This window comes from Alligator mississippiensis, chromosome 2, assembly GCF_030867095.1.
Source record: "Alligator mississippiensis isolate rAllMis1 chromosome 2, rAllMis1, whole genome shotgun sequence".
Taxonomy (NCBI): Eukaryota; Metazoa; Chordata; order Crocodylia; family Alligatoridae; genus Alligator; species Alligator mississippiensis.
The window spans coordinates 10,323,692-10,338,978 of NC_081825.1; positions in this window are offsets into that span (position 1 = coordinate 10,323,692).

Here is a 15,287-nt window from a genome sequence, read left to right on the forward strand (position 1 = left end):
TGGAACCTGGCTTGCTGATGTTCACATTTCCTGTCTGAATGACCTCTTGCTTGTACTGGCCACAGCTTTCAACTTTTTCTTTTGTGACAATCCTTCATGACTCAAGGAATACCAACCAATGGGGGGGAATCTGTCAACTTGATGAAAGCTTTATGTGGCTGAAATATTGCATTCTCCTCTGCTAGTCATATTCCTAAAGCAACAAATATTTAATTGTTTGAGGTAAGCTGCCATTCTCTTGGAACTGTCCGCTACAGTGGGGGTTTGGTGTTATAACCCAATATTAGTTCATCGCCTAAGGTAAAATTTTTAAAGGTTCAAAAATATTTGTTAGGTTCTAAGTGTTAATAGACCTGGAAATAGAAATATTTTTGAAAAGTCAGAATTTTCCATGGCTGAACTCACTCCCTCCATCCCAGATTCCTGGAAGTAGGAGCCTGAAGTGAGGACAAATACAATGATGGTGGTGTTTCAAGGCTTCAAAGGACCATGGCATTTGGATCATAAGTACATAAGAAGTGTGATGTGTGTCGAACCAATGGTCCAGCTAGCGCAGTATCCTGTGTCCAAGAGTCGCAGTAGTGGGTGCTTTAGAGGGATAGCATATGAACAGGTTATATCTACAGTGATTTATTCCCTGTCATAATTCCCTGGCATCCACCTCCATTGGTTTAGAGATGCCAGAGGATACACCTGTGACTCTTCTGTTTAATATCTGTTAAAGGATCCATGGACTTGTCTAGTCCCTTTTTGAACCCAGCTATACTCTCTCTACCACCTCCTGTGGTAATAAAGTGAACTGTGCATTGCATTAAAAACAGGTAATTTAATTTTGTTAATTTTACATCTGTTTCCTGCTAATTTCAGTGGATGGCCCCTAATTCTAGTAATCTGTAATTGGTGAATAAAAATTCCATATCCACTTTATCTGTACCATTCATGATTTTATAGATGTCTATCATAGTCCTTCTCAGCCTTTCTCCATTCCAAAGAGAAAGAAGCTAGAAAAATGTTTCTAGCTACAAAGATGAGATGCTCATCTAAAAAGATATTTCTGATCCAGCTTATACCTGAACTTTTACAGTACTGGGTGAGCTTCTGCAGCATATGTATGTAGGAAGTCCAATTTAGATGCTGATAATGATTCTGTTTGGCCTTGAAAATCTCCAAATGAATCTATAACTGAGATTATGCAATGAATGCAATATAACACCACAGTAGTAGCTCAGATATGCTATAGCTAGGGATTTGGCTACTGAGAGAAAAATACTAGGCCTATGTAAAGTGTCTAGTATTCACTTTAGATTTGGATTCAGCTGATTTGGGGGACAATGACTCAGTCTAGTGATTCAAATCACTGTCCTGAATCAATTCAGCCAAACTTGATTCAGAGATTTGGCTGCTGCTGAATCAGCTGAATCTCCGAATCACACAGGCCTCATCCTCCACCCATTCTCCCAGCCCTGGCAATGGCTGTCCCGCCTGCCCCAGCTCCCGGCTCTTTGAAAAAAAAAAGCTGTGACTCACCGGGTACTGCTTGGCGGGGGTGATCCCTGCTGCCCCCTCTGCCCCACACCACATGGCGGGGATCTGCCATTAGCCCCTCAACCCTTGTTCACTGTCCCAGCCCCTCCATGGTTACCCTGCCCACCCCAACTCTGGCCCTTTAAAAAAAAGCCCTGACTTACCAGCTGCTGCCCCATGGGGGTGGGGGTGATCCCTGCTGCCCCACGCTGCCCTGTGGTTTGAAGGGGGATCTTCCATGAGCCCCCAGAAGCCCCAAGGCCACTGCACGAGCTGGTGAGTCTAGAGGGTGTTTTTTGTTTTTTTTCTTAAAGGGCCTGAGCTGGGGCAGGCAGGACAGCCATGGGGGTGGGTGGGAGAGTGGGCAGGGGTCAGGGGGCTCATGGCAGAGTCCCCCACGTAGCATGGGACAGTGGGGGACAGCAGGGACCTCCCCCCCGCCCAGCAGCACCCAGTGAGTGGGGGCTTTTTTATAGCGTCGGGAGCTGGTGTGGGTGTGGCAGCCATGGTGGGGAGCTGGTGGCGGTCAGAAGGCACTGGGGGAGGCTGGAGGAGCAGGCAGGGGATAGGGCCTGGTGGGGGTCCCCCCATAGTCCCCTCCCCCCCTCCTCTAGCCTTCCCTCCTGTGCCCCCTACTTACCAGTTCAGAGTCCAGGTCCAGCTCCCTGCTGCAGTGGGCATGGTCTGCCTGGATCACCAAAACTCTCTGAATCTTTCCTGAATCAATTCGGAGAGCTCTGAATCGATTTGGACCTTTTAATTGGTCCACTAATTCAATTTAGATCTGGAGATTTGGCCACCAAATTGGGCCAAATCTCCTCCAAAATACTCATACATAGGTTATTCTCTAAACACATCTCTGGTGCGATTGTTGCTCTAATCTCTTTGGGAATTTTTTGTTGCTGGTTCCAGAACTTGTTTTTTGGGAAATGTTTAGCTAATGATATAATAAGTCATCTTCAGATGGTTCTGGTAACAGATTTAGAAGTCTCTAGTTTAGAAGCTGTAGCCAGTACTAGTATGTAGATAGAGTATCTTTGATTTTACCTGCAGCTTTGCATGAAGTGAATTAATTTTTTTTAAAGAACTACACAGATCCTGAGACCTCAAGGAAGAACTAACATTTAACCCTCATGGAGGAATAAACTAGGACTTTTATACCTGGCTAAGGTCTGTGTAAATACTTCTGTTCCTCTCTGTTCAATTTATCTCATTCAGAGGGGGCTTTAAAGTTACCATATGCTCAGCTAACAAGTACAACTAACCTCTTACAGACCTATTTATTTGGTACCATGAAGTAAAGACAGTCCATGGACAAATAGAACAGCTGTAGCATTTCAAGTAGCTTAAAAAAGCACTTTAAAAAGGTGAAAAAACACTATAACAAAGTGAAAAAGCACTATAAAAAGTGGAGGAAAAGTGACACATAGTACTGTACCCCTAAAATCACCCTGAGATAAATAAAAAATAACTCTGGATAAAACAGGAATGCTTCTGAAGAACTTCATTGTAGAGCATTTCTCAGAAGAAATACTGTGTGAGTGCAACAGTGGCTGACATCAATGCTGGGGCCAGAGTGAAGATCCTTGAAGGCACAGTACATGAAGGCTTGTGATGGCAGTTGGATCTTGTGTGCATGGCAGGTGAGGTGCATTTATTATTCTTATGAATCATTTCAAGGAGTCCACTGACCTGCATTTTATTGCTTACTCTATGCTGTCCAATGACAGTAATGAGCCTAACAAGGTGCTTGCCCAAGCCCCAGACCACGAGTACCCCCAAGAGAGTCCTACAGAGTCTTTCTACCTATTTATGACTGCTGAGAAGATATGCCAGCCATCTGGCCAGGGCAGGACAGATCAGGTGGCACCAACATCAGGCAGAACCAGCTGATAATTCTCTATCATCTTGACTTCCCTGCCCTCATCCTCTCAGTTGCCTGGGGCCCTGCTACTTGAAGGGCAACCCATACAGCTTGCTGGTGACTACAAATTTACTCATCCTGGCAACATCACTAACCCTTTCCTTCCCTTTGAACTGCCATAGGCACCCAGAGCCCTGATTTGTGCTAGGCCCAAGGCATGATCATGCAAAGTTCATATGCAGGGAGTTTATGAAGCAGTAGATCCAAAAGCCAGGGAGGTGCTACCCTCTCCTTGGTTATTCAGAGCATGAAACACTAAAAAAGTATATTGTGAGCTATTGCACCGTGTTTTGATTGTTGGTTCCATTCAGAGGCCAATGGCAGAAGAGCATTCACCCCAGCTATGCACTATGGGGACAGGAAAAGGCCACATTTGTCTTGGTGGAGGGGTGGGGGGAACAAATGAGGCCACACTGGAAACTTTTTTTTTGGCCATTAGGAGACTGTTGTTTCTGGCTTTCAGCTGATGAGTCCCAAAGTTAATGGCAATTTATATTATCACTCAGCTGTGTCTCTTTGTAGGAGTTAACAAAGACCTTTGCTACGTCCCCTCCTCCTTCCTGGACAGTGATGGTGAATTCAGCATTCCACACCCATAGACCACCCATGATTGGCAGATTTTCCAGCATGGACCTGTGGGCTGCAAGAACATGGGAGATCATGTCCCCTACACCACCCGTTGCTTATTCTTGTACTCCCTTTCCCTCGTGAGACCCACCTGCATTTGGAGTAGTGGTGCTCCAACCTCTGACAGGCTATACCCTCCCAGCCCCCAGAGCTCAGCCATATCTCCTATCATCTTGTTTTGCATCTCCTGCTCTTGTCTTTCCCCAGGCCCAGCTGTGGGAACAGAGCTGCTTCTACCTTTCCTGAGCCTATTGCTGGCCAACAGGTCCCTCCTGACCTCAGTGCCTACTTCCACACTACCTGTGTTCTCATTACCTTGCTTCCCTCTATAGTGACCCTGGGAACACAGCTGTTTGCCTGTCACCCCATCCCTCTCTCTCAGCCCACAGGCCTCAGGGAATTTGTAAATTTTCCTTGGAAATGAAGAGGAGACCTTTTAGCCTAAGTAAAGTTTCTGTTTGCAAATCAAAGCAAAGTCAAGCACTGCAGGTAGAATAATAAGGGGAGAAGAAGTTTTTAAAAAGTCACTGCTGCTTGTGGTACCAATGTAACTCTACCTGTCTCACCCTGACTAGTCATCTATTTTTAATTTAGGTCTAAATCATTTCAGAAATGCAAACCACAATAGGAAATTGCACACATCTCAGATACTATCTACTGTCCTCAGGCCCCTGTCCCTTCCCACATTCCCCACACTGGTGGCTCATGTGAAAAAAAGAAAAACTGATAGACTGGGATGCTTTCCATTTTTTAGATAAGATAGCTAATACATGGAGTCTGTCCTTTAAGGAGCTTCTCCTCTGCCAGCTGCTGTTTTAAATCATGTGGGGGAAAGGTGGTAAGCTCAAATATGGAAGCATTCAGGGAGGCGGTGATTGGGTCCTGGATCTTCACTGGCAGCAGCAGGTGTGCAACAGCTGAGTGCCCCAGCCAGGGTTGCCAATTGTCTAGCCATATAAAAAGGTTTAAAATGCTTGTCTATTGGGTCTGTAAAACTGGAACTGTATGTAAAAACCTAAGAAACCAAGAGCTTGTTTGAGGATGCATCATCAGAATGAGACTGGAATCGCATGTTGATGGACAGAGAGAGCAGAATAGTGGCACTTTGTGTCTGAGCAGGAGCACAGCTCAGTGCACTGAAGGGATTTCACCCTTAGGGCTTTGTTAACATGGCTAAGTCCCCTCTTCCTTCCTGGAACCTCTGTATCCCCTTCTTCCCACTTCAAAACACATGGTGCCACTGTGTCCCATCAGCTGTTGCCTACCTGTAATGATGGCTTGCCTTGAAGGTAGCAGGGCTGTGTCACTCTGGGTGGGATGGGAGGAGGGAGGGGAGAGGGTTGGTGTCTGTGAGATGGAACTGTGAGGCTAAGAGAGGGTGGAATTGGTGAGGCTGAGATCTGTGCCAGGATGGGTGGGGCAAGGGACAGGGTCAGTTTGGTATGGGATTGGTCCAGCTTGGGGGAAGAAAGCGTAGGATTGAGTAGGGGACCTATGGTGTGGGGGCAGCACAGTGTAAAAACATTGCTGCAGTCAAATAAGACTATTCATAAACTCATCATCACTTGTGTTAGTGTCATGTATAAATATGTCAGCTAAGAGAATAATCTTAAAAGAGTAGATAATACTATTGCTAAGAAAGCAAAAGTAGGCAGAATGTTTGCATTTCAGTCTGCTTGGACTACGGAGAGTGAATTCAAAGAATGGATTTGCAAAGAGAAGGAAAGGAAAGCAAAATACAGCCCGTGTAATTTACTATAGCACATGACAGCATACGAGAAGTATGCCTACTAGTAGTGCAAAAAATGCCAGCATATTCTAGGTGAGGATGTCTCCATTTTGGATTATGCAGTTTTTGGCCAAGGCCAAGAATACAGATGGTTACTCATGACAAAAAGGTAACAAAATGTGAACTGAAACTGGCAAATTTTCTCACAAGAAACAACTAAAGAATTTGCTATTAAGTCTGATGGATGACACTTCTGAAAAAAATGTTGCAGGTTGGCTGGCATTGAGAGGGTCCAGAGGGGGCCACTCACATGGTCAAGGGGCAGTGGGGCAGGCCCTACGAAGAGAAGCTAAAGGGCCTGAACCTATTCAGCCTTCACAAGAGAAGGTTGAGAGGGGATCTGGTGGCCATTTACAAACTGACAAGGAGGGACCAGTGGGAATTGGGGGAGATTCTGTTCCCCCGGGCACCTCCCAGGGTTACAAGGAATAACAGCCACAAATTGTTAGAGAGAAAATTCAGGCTGGACGTCAAGAGGCATTGCTTTACAGTTAGGGCTGCCAGGCTCTGGAATGGGCTCGCAAGTGAGGTGGTACTGTCTCCCATCTTGGGGGTTTTCAAGACGAGGTTGGACAGGTATTTGGCTGCGGTGATATGATCCCAGCATCCATTCCTGCCCAGGGCAGGGGGTCAGACTTGATGATCTGTTTAGGTCCCTTCTGACCCTAAGTACTATGATACTATGATACTAGGATCCAAGTTCCATTTTTTTCCCCACACACAGGTCTCTCCCTTACATATTCAGGTCAATCCCTAGTACTGCTGGAGGTCATTTACCAGATGTTCTCTCATGAGAATGCCCTGACATTTGTGATGCTCAGGAAAGCCAGTCTCTGGTACTTGGTAGTGACCGGTGATACTCTGGACCTCCACTTCTCAGGTGTCTGAAAAGATCTTGCCTCTGGTCTCAAAGACAGTATGTATTACACAGGCTAGAATGATCATGGCAGGTTGGAGATAGAAGCAACAAATCTACACTGCAACCAAATACTCCTTATCACATCACAAGATCCATGAACAGCACGTGCCCCAGCAGCTGTGGGGGGCACAGATGCACTGGTGGGAGCCCGCCGGTAGTAAGCATGAAGCTCCCACAGACACCACCAGCATTGTCAGTGGTGGGCATTGACCAGAGGTTGGCGACCACCCGTGGGCACCATCAGCTGTGGCCATTGGTGATCGTGGACTGCCTGCAGATGCCCCCAGCAGTGCTGGTGGTGAGGTGGCAAATGGCGACTGCCCGCAGGTGCCACCAACAATGTCGGCAGTGCCTGTTTGCAGGGGGTGTGCCACCATGGTCAGGGGGTTAACATGCACCCGCGTGCACCCCCTACGCATCGCTCCTGACAAGATCAAATAAATGCTCAACCTGGTAGGCAAATGTCTTTTATTTTAATGAACAAACAGCCTTCACAAATCCCATTTAGGACCTAATTCAATGAAGCATGTGCATCTCTTTAAAGACACACATAATTCTCATTCATTTCAATAGGATCAGCTGATGCATATGTTAAAATTAATCACATTCTTAAGTGCTTTACTGAATTAAAGATTAATGCCAGGGTGTGCTACAGTTTATGGAATAGGTATGGCAGGAAAGGACAACAAGCTAACATCAGCCCACTTTGTCCATCATTTTAAAAAGAGATCTACCAAGGAGGAAAAGTTATACCTGCTTATCCTGGAATTATTTCATTTCATATTGTTTCATTTATTCATATTTTCATTTATCTTGTAATGATTTTATTTATTTCATTTTATTAAATTATTTCATATGTTCTTTCTCTTCTTTCAGCTACACACACAAACACCATTCATTTTGCGGTGCATTTTATTCCCGTTGCCAGACTAGTTAAGGAAATCTTACAGAAAAGGTTGTATTTCCAACCTTTATCTTCCAACAGGGAAAGAAGGTTGAGATTTAAAAAAAAAAAAAAAAGTCTAGTGATATAAGCACCCGGTTTGAGCCATTTTAAAAAGACCTGACTTTCAGAAAGTGATTAGTATCCATCCTCTGAAAAGCCTGTAAAACAAATCAAATTTGATACCCTAAACCTCAGGCGTCCAACACCACTGGTTATTTTTGAAAATTGAGCTTCTCATCAGGAAATCCACAGAATTAGCTGAATAGGAGGCATAGTTCAGCTTTAGATATTGTAGTAAGACTAAAGCTATGTCAAAATGGCTTTGGTATTTCATCAACAAATCCTTCGCTTCTGTATGTCAGTTAGAACATTTCATGGGTGGCATTAAAAGATTTGAAACTAATAATAAAACACAGGGTATGTTGGTCATTGCTGGGCTAGTGCTAATTGCCTGACCCAGGAGAGAGCAATCAATTTTAGTACTCCTATGCCAACAGTGGCCAACACCTGATGCTTCAGAGGGCAGCAAAAATAAAAACAGCAATGCTCCTTGCCATTTGAACTGTGCAGAAATTTGTCTTGGCACCTGTGTCAATCAGCTTACTCCCCGCAGCACGACATTTAATTACTCTTTTCTCAGCATGTAGAGCTGCAACAGTTATTATAGCTCATAAAAAAAAAAAATCACCTGATTTATTTTTTAACTTGACTAGTTACTGAAAAAATAATCATTTCTATCCCTACCACTACTTGCTGCGTAGCTCAATATTAATGGAATGTCTATAGAGAAAAAATTATTATAAGCTCCCAAGTCATTGGCATTTTCCCTACTGAAGAAAATAAATTGCATTAGAGCTAGAACCCTGCTTCTTGCTTTTTTTTTTTCTTTTCATTATCTTTCCATATAGTTTTTCCTCCTTCATCTTATCCATCTTAGTTGTTCTTCCTCTTTTACAAATATTGCCTAAACCTTTTTCTCTTTGGTGGAGAGCAGTGACAGTGCAAATGTAAATACCACGCTCACAGAGAGCATTTAAAGAGATGGGAATGGAGGAATGCCTCAAGACAGTAGAGTATCCGGGTAACTATTTCACTCATTAAAGTTCCAGGGCTGAAATCTAAGTTTCACAAAATCAGAGGAACCAATTATCTGACTCCTGAATGAATGAAGAAAAAAAGGCTTTATAACACATTTCTAAAGGAAAGTGTCTCAAAGCCATTATATTGCATACCTGGAAAACTTTCCACTGAAACTTCTGGAAAAATGATATTGACGGACTGGTTCCTACTTAGCATCTCACTGAGATACTCAGGAACAGACCCTGGGATTTAAAGGGGAATGGACATGGGTAGAGGTGCACCGATACATCTGTCCAATATCAGATTGGCACCGATATAAAGAACATTTTCTGTATCAGAAATTGGCCCAATGCAACCTATAATTTGTCTGATAAATGCCCATGCATGTACGCAGCCACAGCGCAGCATGTAGGCAGTGAGGAGCAGAGCTGGCAGCATGGAAAGCTGCATACAGCTGGTAAGTTTGGTGTGGTGCAAAGGGAGGGGGCAGGGGTGTAGGGGTGCAGATCAAGGCTGCCATGGTGAGGTAGGGTGTAGGTTTGGGGTTGGGGTTGAGGCTGGGGCAGGGGCTGGGGCAGCCGGGGTGGGGTGGATGCAGGGCAGAGTAGTGACTCGTCGGGTCCGGGCACGGGAAGGGTGGGGGTGACTCCAGCCACTGCACGCAGCTTGTCCAGTGCTCATCTGGTGGCTCCCACTGCTGTTCCTGCTGCTCATCCAGGAAGGCATGGGGGGGGGGCGTGTGCCCCCGGATCTGTGCAGGTTGGGGTGGGCAGGTTGGGGCCGAGCTCTTCCTAGCCAGGCAGAGCCAGGGGAACACACTGCCCCCCTGTGTCCACCCAGACAATCGACAGGAGTAGCAGTGGGAACCACCACCACACTTCCCGCTCCCCCCTGACAAGCCACACCACCATCCCATGCCGGCCTGAATCCCAGACCAAAGCTGCAGCCCACCCCACACTGCGTATATTTGCGGGACACACAGATGATCCACTTGTAGCTCTGTCCCATACCACTCCCTGCCCTGGCTGGTCAGCCCCAGCCCCAGCCCCAGCCCCAGCCCCTCCCTCACTGCAGGGGCCTTGATCTGCCCCCCACACTTCTTCCCTCCCATTCCACCACAGCAGACTCACCAGCTGGATGCAACTCTTCAAGCTGAAGAGCTGCATATCAGAAATTGAATCAGTATTGGCCAATATGCCTCCTTAAAAATCGGCTATCAGTATCGTCCCCAAAAATCTCTATCAGTACACCCCTAGACATGGGTCCTGCTGCTGAAATCCTATTTCAACTACTTCCTTTGGTAGTGATGGGTATTAGGAGGCAAAAAAACTGGTTTATGTCTTAGATATCAGGAAATCAAGCAGTAGTGTAACAAGGGATGAGCAACCAGGTATGCCAGCCCCTTGTATCCTCTTAGAGGGTGTGAAAGAATAGCAGCTGTTGTTACTCACAGCCCAACCAATGCCACTGCATCAGCCAGCCCAGCCTCTGATGCCACCACTGCTGCCACTGACACCCAGGGCATATACCCTAGTAGTTGATGCCTTTGAAACCAAGGCAAAGTCCATTAAGATAAGAGACCAGAGGGCCTTGAAGACAACTTATAAAACTGGTCAAGAAATGTTAATCACTTACATAGTGCTTTCCAGTTGTACATATCAAAGCACTTGACAAAGTGAGTAACCCCACATGAACAATATGAGGAAGAGATCTAAGTGACTGGTTTGAAGTCAAATATTGAGTTAGTGGCATGGTCAAGAATAGAATCCATTTAATTTTCACTCCAGTGCCCAGTCCGCAAGGAAGCATCGTGTCCCTACTTCCTGTAAGTCAATTTACAAGAAGTGAAAATAACTTGACTGTGAGTTTAAATGTGTACTTCTCCTGTTGTAGCCCTCCTACATCCATCTTTATGAGAAAAGTAGGCATGAGTGTCAAGTCAAGTCAGTCCCAAGGCCACTGTGACCATTGGGGCACCTCAGATGCTGTTGCAGCATTGGTGATTCTTTGGGCAAAATGACCTGGTAGCACCCATCTCTTCTCCAGGTATGGATGGCCACTGGCTGGCAGAGAGCTCATCTGCCCTTTGACAGGAAATGTTTTTAGTTCTGCTCAGTGTCCATGCACCCTCCTCACCCATGGTAGCCCAGCTGGGGGCACTGGTTTAGTCACCGACAACCCAACCATGGGATACGCTGCACTGGTTTACATGGTACCAGATAATAAACAAAGAGAGGCCTGGCCTGACAGAATGGATGGATGGGTCTTTATCAAATAGCATCTTTAGTCCAGAGAAGGCATGGGGAGGAATCAAGGTCTTCTCCATTTTGTCTCTGATGCGCAGTAAGGAATACTTCCACTTCTCACAGGTGCATTACCAGTATATATTTTTAATTTAACAATATCTTAAAATAAGAATCACATTGACTTCATTTGTGCAAGGAAAGTAGGACTGAAGATGCAAGGTAGCACCCATTACCTTGATTTACTTCACTGAGCTTCAGCCTAACATCTCCATAGTAAACTTTGACCAGCTAAAATAAGGTAAAATGTTAAGCCTTTGCCTTATATGTGATCCAGCTCTGACCTACCCTTGCCCGCTCTTCCTAATCCAGAATAAGAAGTTTAGTCAGACAATCTAGTATATTCTTCTTTCAAGTAATCAATTAGGGTATGTGTGGGCTAAGGGGAGGAGCTGAGAGGATGCCTATGGGTTGAGAGGATAATGCTCATCAATTAGAATCATAGAATCATTGAAAATTAGGGTTGGAAGGGACCACAGGAAGTCATCTAGTCCAACCCCCTATGCATAGCAGGACCAAACCCAACTATAGTCAGCCAAAGCTTTGTCTAGTCTGGTCTTAAAAACCTCCAAGGATGGAGATTCCATAACCTCTATGGGTAACCTCTCCCAGTGCTTTCCTATCCTTCAAGTAAGAAAGTTTTTCCTAATATCTAACCTAAACTTCCCCTGCTACAACTTGAGACTATTGCTCCTTGCTCTGCCCATATACTTTCTGTAGTGTGGGGGAGGAGTGGGTCCAAAATTGGACACAGGACTCCAGATGTGGCCTCACCAGTGCCAAACAGAGGGCTACTCACTTCCCTCGATCTGCTGGCAACCTCCTACCAATGCAACTCAGTATGCTATTAGCCACCTCCTGAACAAAGAAACACTGTTGGTGCATATTCAGCTTATTGTCCACTGAAACCCCCAGGTCCTTTTCTGCAGAGCTGCTGCTTAGCCAGTCGGTCCCCAGCCTGTACTGGTGCATGGATTGTTCTATCCTAAGTGCAGGATTTTACACTTGTCCTTATTGAACCCCATGAGACTTCTTTTTGTTCGATTCTCCAATTTGTTTAGGTCACTCTGAATCCCAAGACTACCCTCCAGTATATCTACTACTCTCCACAGCTTGGTGTCATCTGCAAACTTGCTGAAGGTGCACTCCATCCCATCTTCCAGGTCATTAATGAAGATACTGAAGAAAATCAGCCCAAAAGCCAGCCCCTGGGACACTCCACCTGACACTGATACCTAGCTAAACACTGAGCCATTGATTACTACTCTCTGAGCCCAACAATCCAGTCAGTTTTCTATTCACCTTACAGCCCTTTTGTCTAACACACAATTCCTTAGCTTGCTTGCAAGAATGGTGTGTGAGGCCGTATCAAAATCCTTGCTAAAGTCAAGGTATATCATGTCTACTGCTCTCCCCAGATTCGCAGAACCAGTCATCTTGTCGTAGAAGGCAATCAGGTTGGTCAGGCATGACTTGCCCTTGGTGAATCTATGCTGACTGTTCCTGATCACCTTCTTTTCCAAGTGCTGACAGAAATTCTGACAGGCACAAGGATCAAAGAAACCTTCTCATTAAGAGTTGGGTTGTTTTGTATTTATTTGAGGCATGTGCCAAAGGGGGTGGAATGGTAAGATGTATTCACTTTTTAAAGATTTTTACAAATGATAAAACATTGCACAACAAATAATTTGTGCCAACACACTCAAACAGCACAAATAGTATAATTATCTTCCTAGTTACATTCACTTCACTGTGGACATAGCCTGTTGCAACTCTGTTTCTATCTACTTTTTCCATACTTCTATTATGAAGGTGGGTTTATTTACGAGTTAGATTTATAGTAGCTTTTCCCCAGGCTCTTTATTATATCATATTCTCCTTAACTAATTGTTTAAAGGCAGTGCCATCCATCTCTATTGTTTCCATACAAATCTCCCCTCAATTATAATGATATATATAAATCAGTAATTTATGCCGGTTTGTTAAAGTACTATTAATGGTAGAAAAATTTGTGCAATTTGAGTGGGCTGGCAAACATTATTTGTTGTGCCATGTCTTAACATTTCTAAAATTCTTTAAAAAGTGAATCTACCATACCATTCCATCTTTTTTGGCAGACATACCTAATAAATACAAAACAAACCAGTTCTTAATGAAAAAGTCTCTTTGATCCTTCTGCCTGTCAGAATTGATAAGCATTATCCCCTCAACCCATGGGCATCCTCTCAGCTCATCCCCTTAAACTATACATACCTTAATTACTGACTTTGAAACAAGAATTTGCTAGATCTGTCTGACTAAACTTCTTTTTCTGGATTAGGAAGAGTGGCCAAGGGTAGATCAGACCCCAGGATCTTGGGGTGGTGACAACGTGGGGCTGGTTCGGAGCAGAGCCATGGTCTGTTCCCTACATGCCTCTGCCTGTGGAACCTGTGCCTATCACCGGGGTGTGTGGGCAGCAAATCACAGTTTTGCCCTGGTCCTGACCCATGCTGTCACCACCCATGACCCTGCCCCATGATCTCAGCCTCACCCACCCCTCCCACTCCTAAACACTGCTCCCAGCCCACCCAGTCTCAATCCATATAGGGAATTTTGGTGAGTTGTTGCACGGGGGGAGGATGCTGACCTGGCCCGTGACACCTCAACAAAACTCCCTATGTGGCTTGTGGGCCCAAATAATTCCTCTCACTTGAGCTAAAAGATAGCTGAGTTTAGCTAATCTCAACCTCTTCTCTAATCTAGGCAATACAAAGCAAAAAGCCAGTTCCAGAATCATGGGCAAGACTGAGCAAATGGCTGGCAATTGCTTCCTTGTAGGAAGCTAATATCTTGCTTCATCTAAGACATTATCCAGTAACACCTTGAATGACCCTCCCATATGCTGTTCCCTCCCCTCCAAACTTTGTCACTTGATATAGAATTGACTTTTTAAAAGCACTTAGTAAAGCTGTTCCAAAGATGGCTATTTGCTATGTCACTTACTATGAAAAAAATTCTGATCCTGTGGATGGTTTGTTAATAGACCGTGTGGACAAGCAGAATACCATGGCTTTGTGGGGTACTAAGTTAGCTTATGACTATGCCAGCCTCATCAAGACTTACTGTTTTATTATGGCTGAGTAGAGAAGGGAGGATATAAAATAAACATGCTAGAGCTGTTATGGGAATACCTTAAAGAGTATCTTGCACAGTGTAATGCTGCAAGATGGCCTTCATTTCCTCTGGCCAGGAGGTACCTTTGTTTAGAAGCTACTCTTTCCATTAAATTTAATTACTTCCCCTGGGGCTCCCATGGTAAATGTGTGCTTACTGAATGAAAGGTGGTTTCTCTTTAGAACTGTGTGGTAAAGGTATGGTTGCTGGTACGGGGGATTTTTAAATTAAGATCTTTACTGTGTGGGCCAGGTTATTCCAAGGGTGATGCTAAGGGCTTCAAAAGCAGATTATTAGATATGGCTGAACTGCATAGCAAAATACACCCATTGTAACATTTCAAAGGCTATTCATGGTGGGCAACCTGTTTTCACAGCAGTCTGGCTGGAAACAATGAGTTAAGAGAGCCTGCTCATTTCAAAGTTATTCTAATTCATTTTTGACAAATATTTTAGGTTGCAGGAAAGTTTTTTGTTTTCCTCTTTTCAGCCAAGTTGTTTCTTATTCAGGGCATATTTGCTACATTATTAATTCAATCATGCTGGGTATCTTCCTTCCTAATTTTTAGCCTTTGCATTCTTCTCACTTGCTTTGACACCTTGAGATTTTCAGCTTGTGTTCACAGCTATGGGGAAACTGCTAGTTCCAGGGTTTTAAAAAATCTTTTGTGTGTCACATCTCAAGGTTTGCCACACATCTCAAGGTGTTCAAAAGGCAGCAGCAGTCTTTGATTACAAGGTCATATAGTGCTATCTCACTGCGCATAGATCCCAAACAGCCCTTTTACTATTTGGGTCTGGCCAGACTATCTGGTGAATTTGACCCCCTGACATTCTCCTTGGCCACATGCTTTGGGACAGGGAGAAGAAAGAAGATGGGGATACTACCATGCAAAGATTTCCCAATGCAGGGGAAATCTTTGAGGTCTGGATTTTCTATCATTGAAGTGGTGGCCAGTCTAGCCTATTGCCTCTAACTGCCCATATTCTTCTCCAGTTTGGGGTAAATGGAAGATGAAT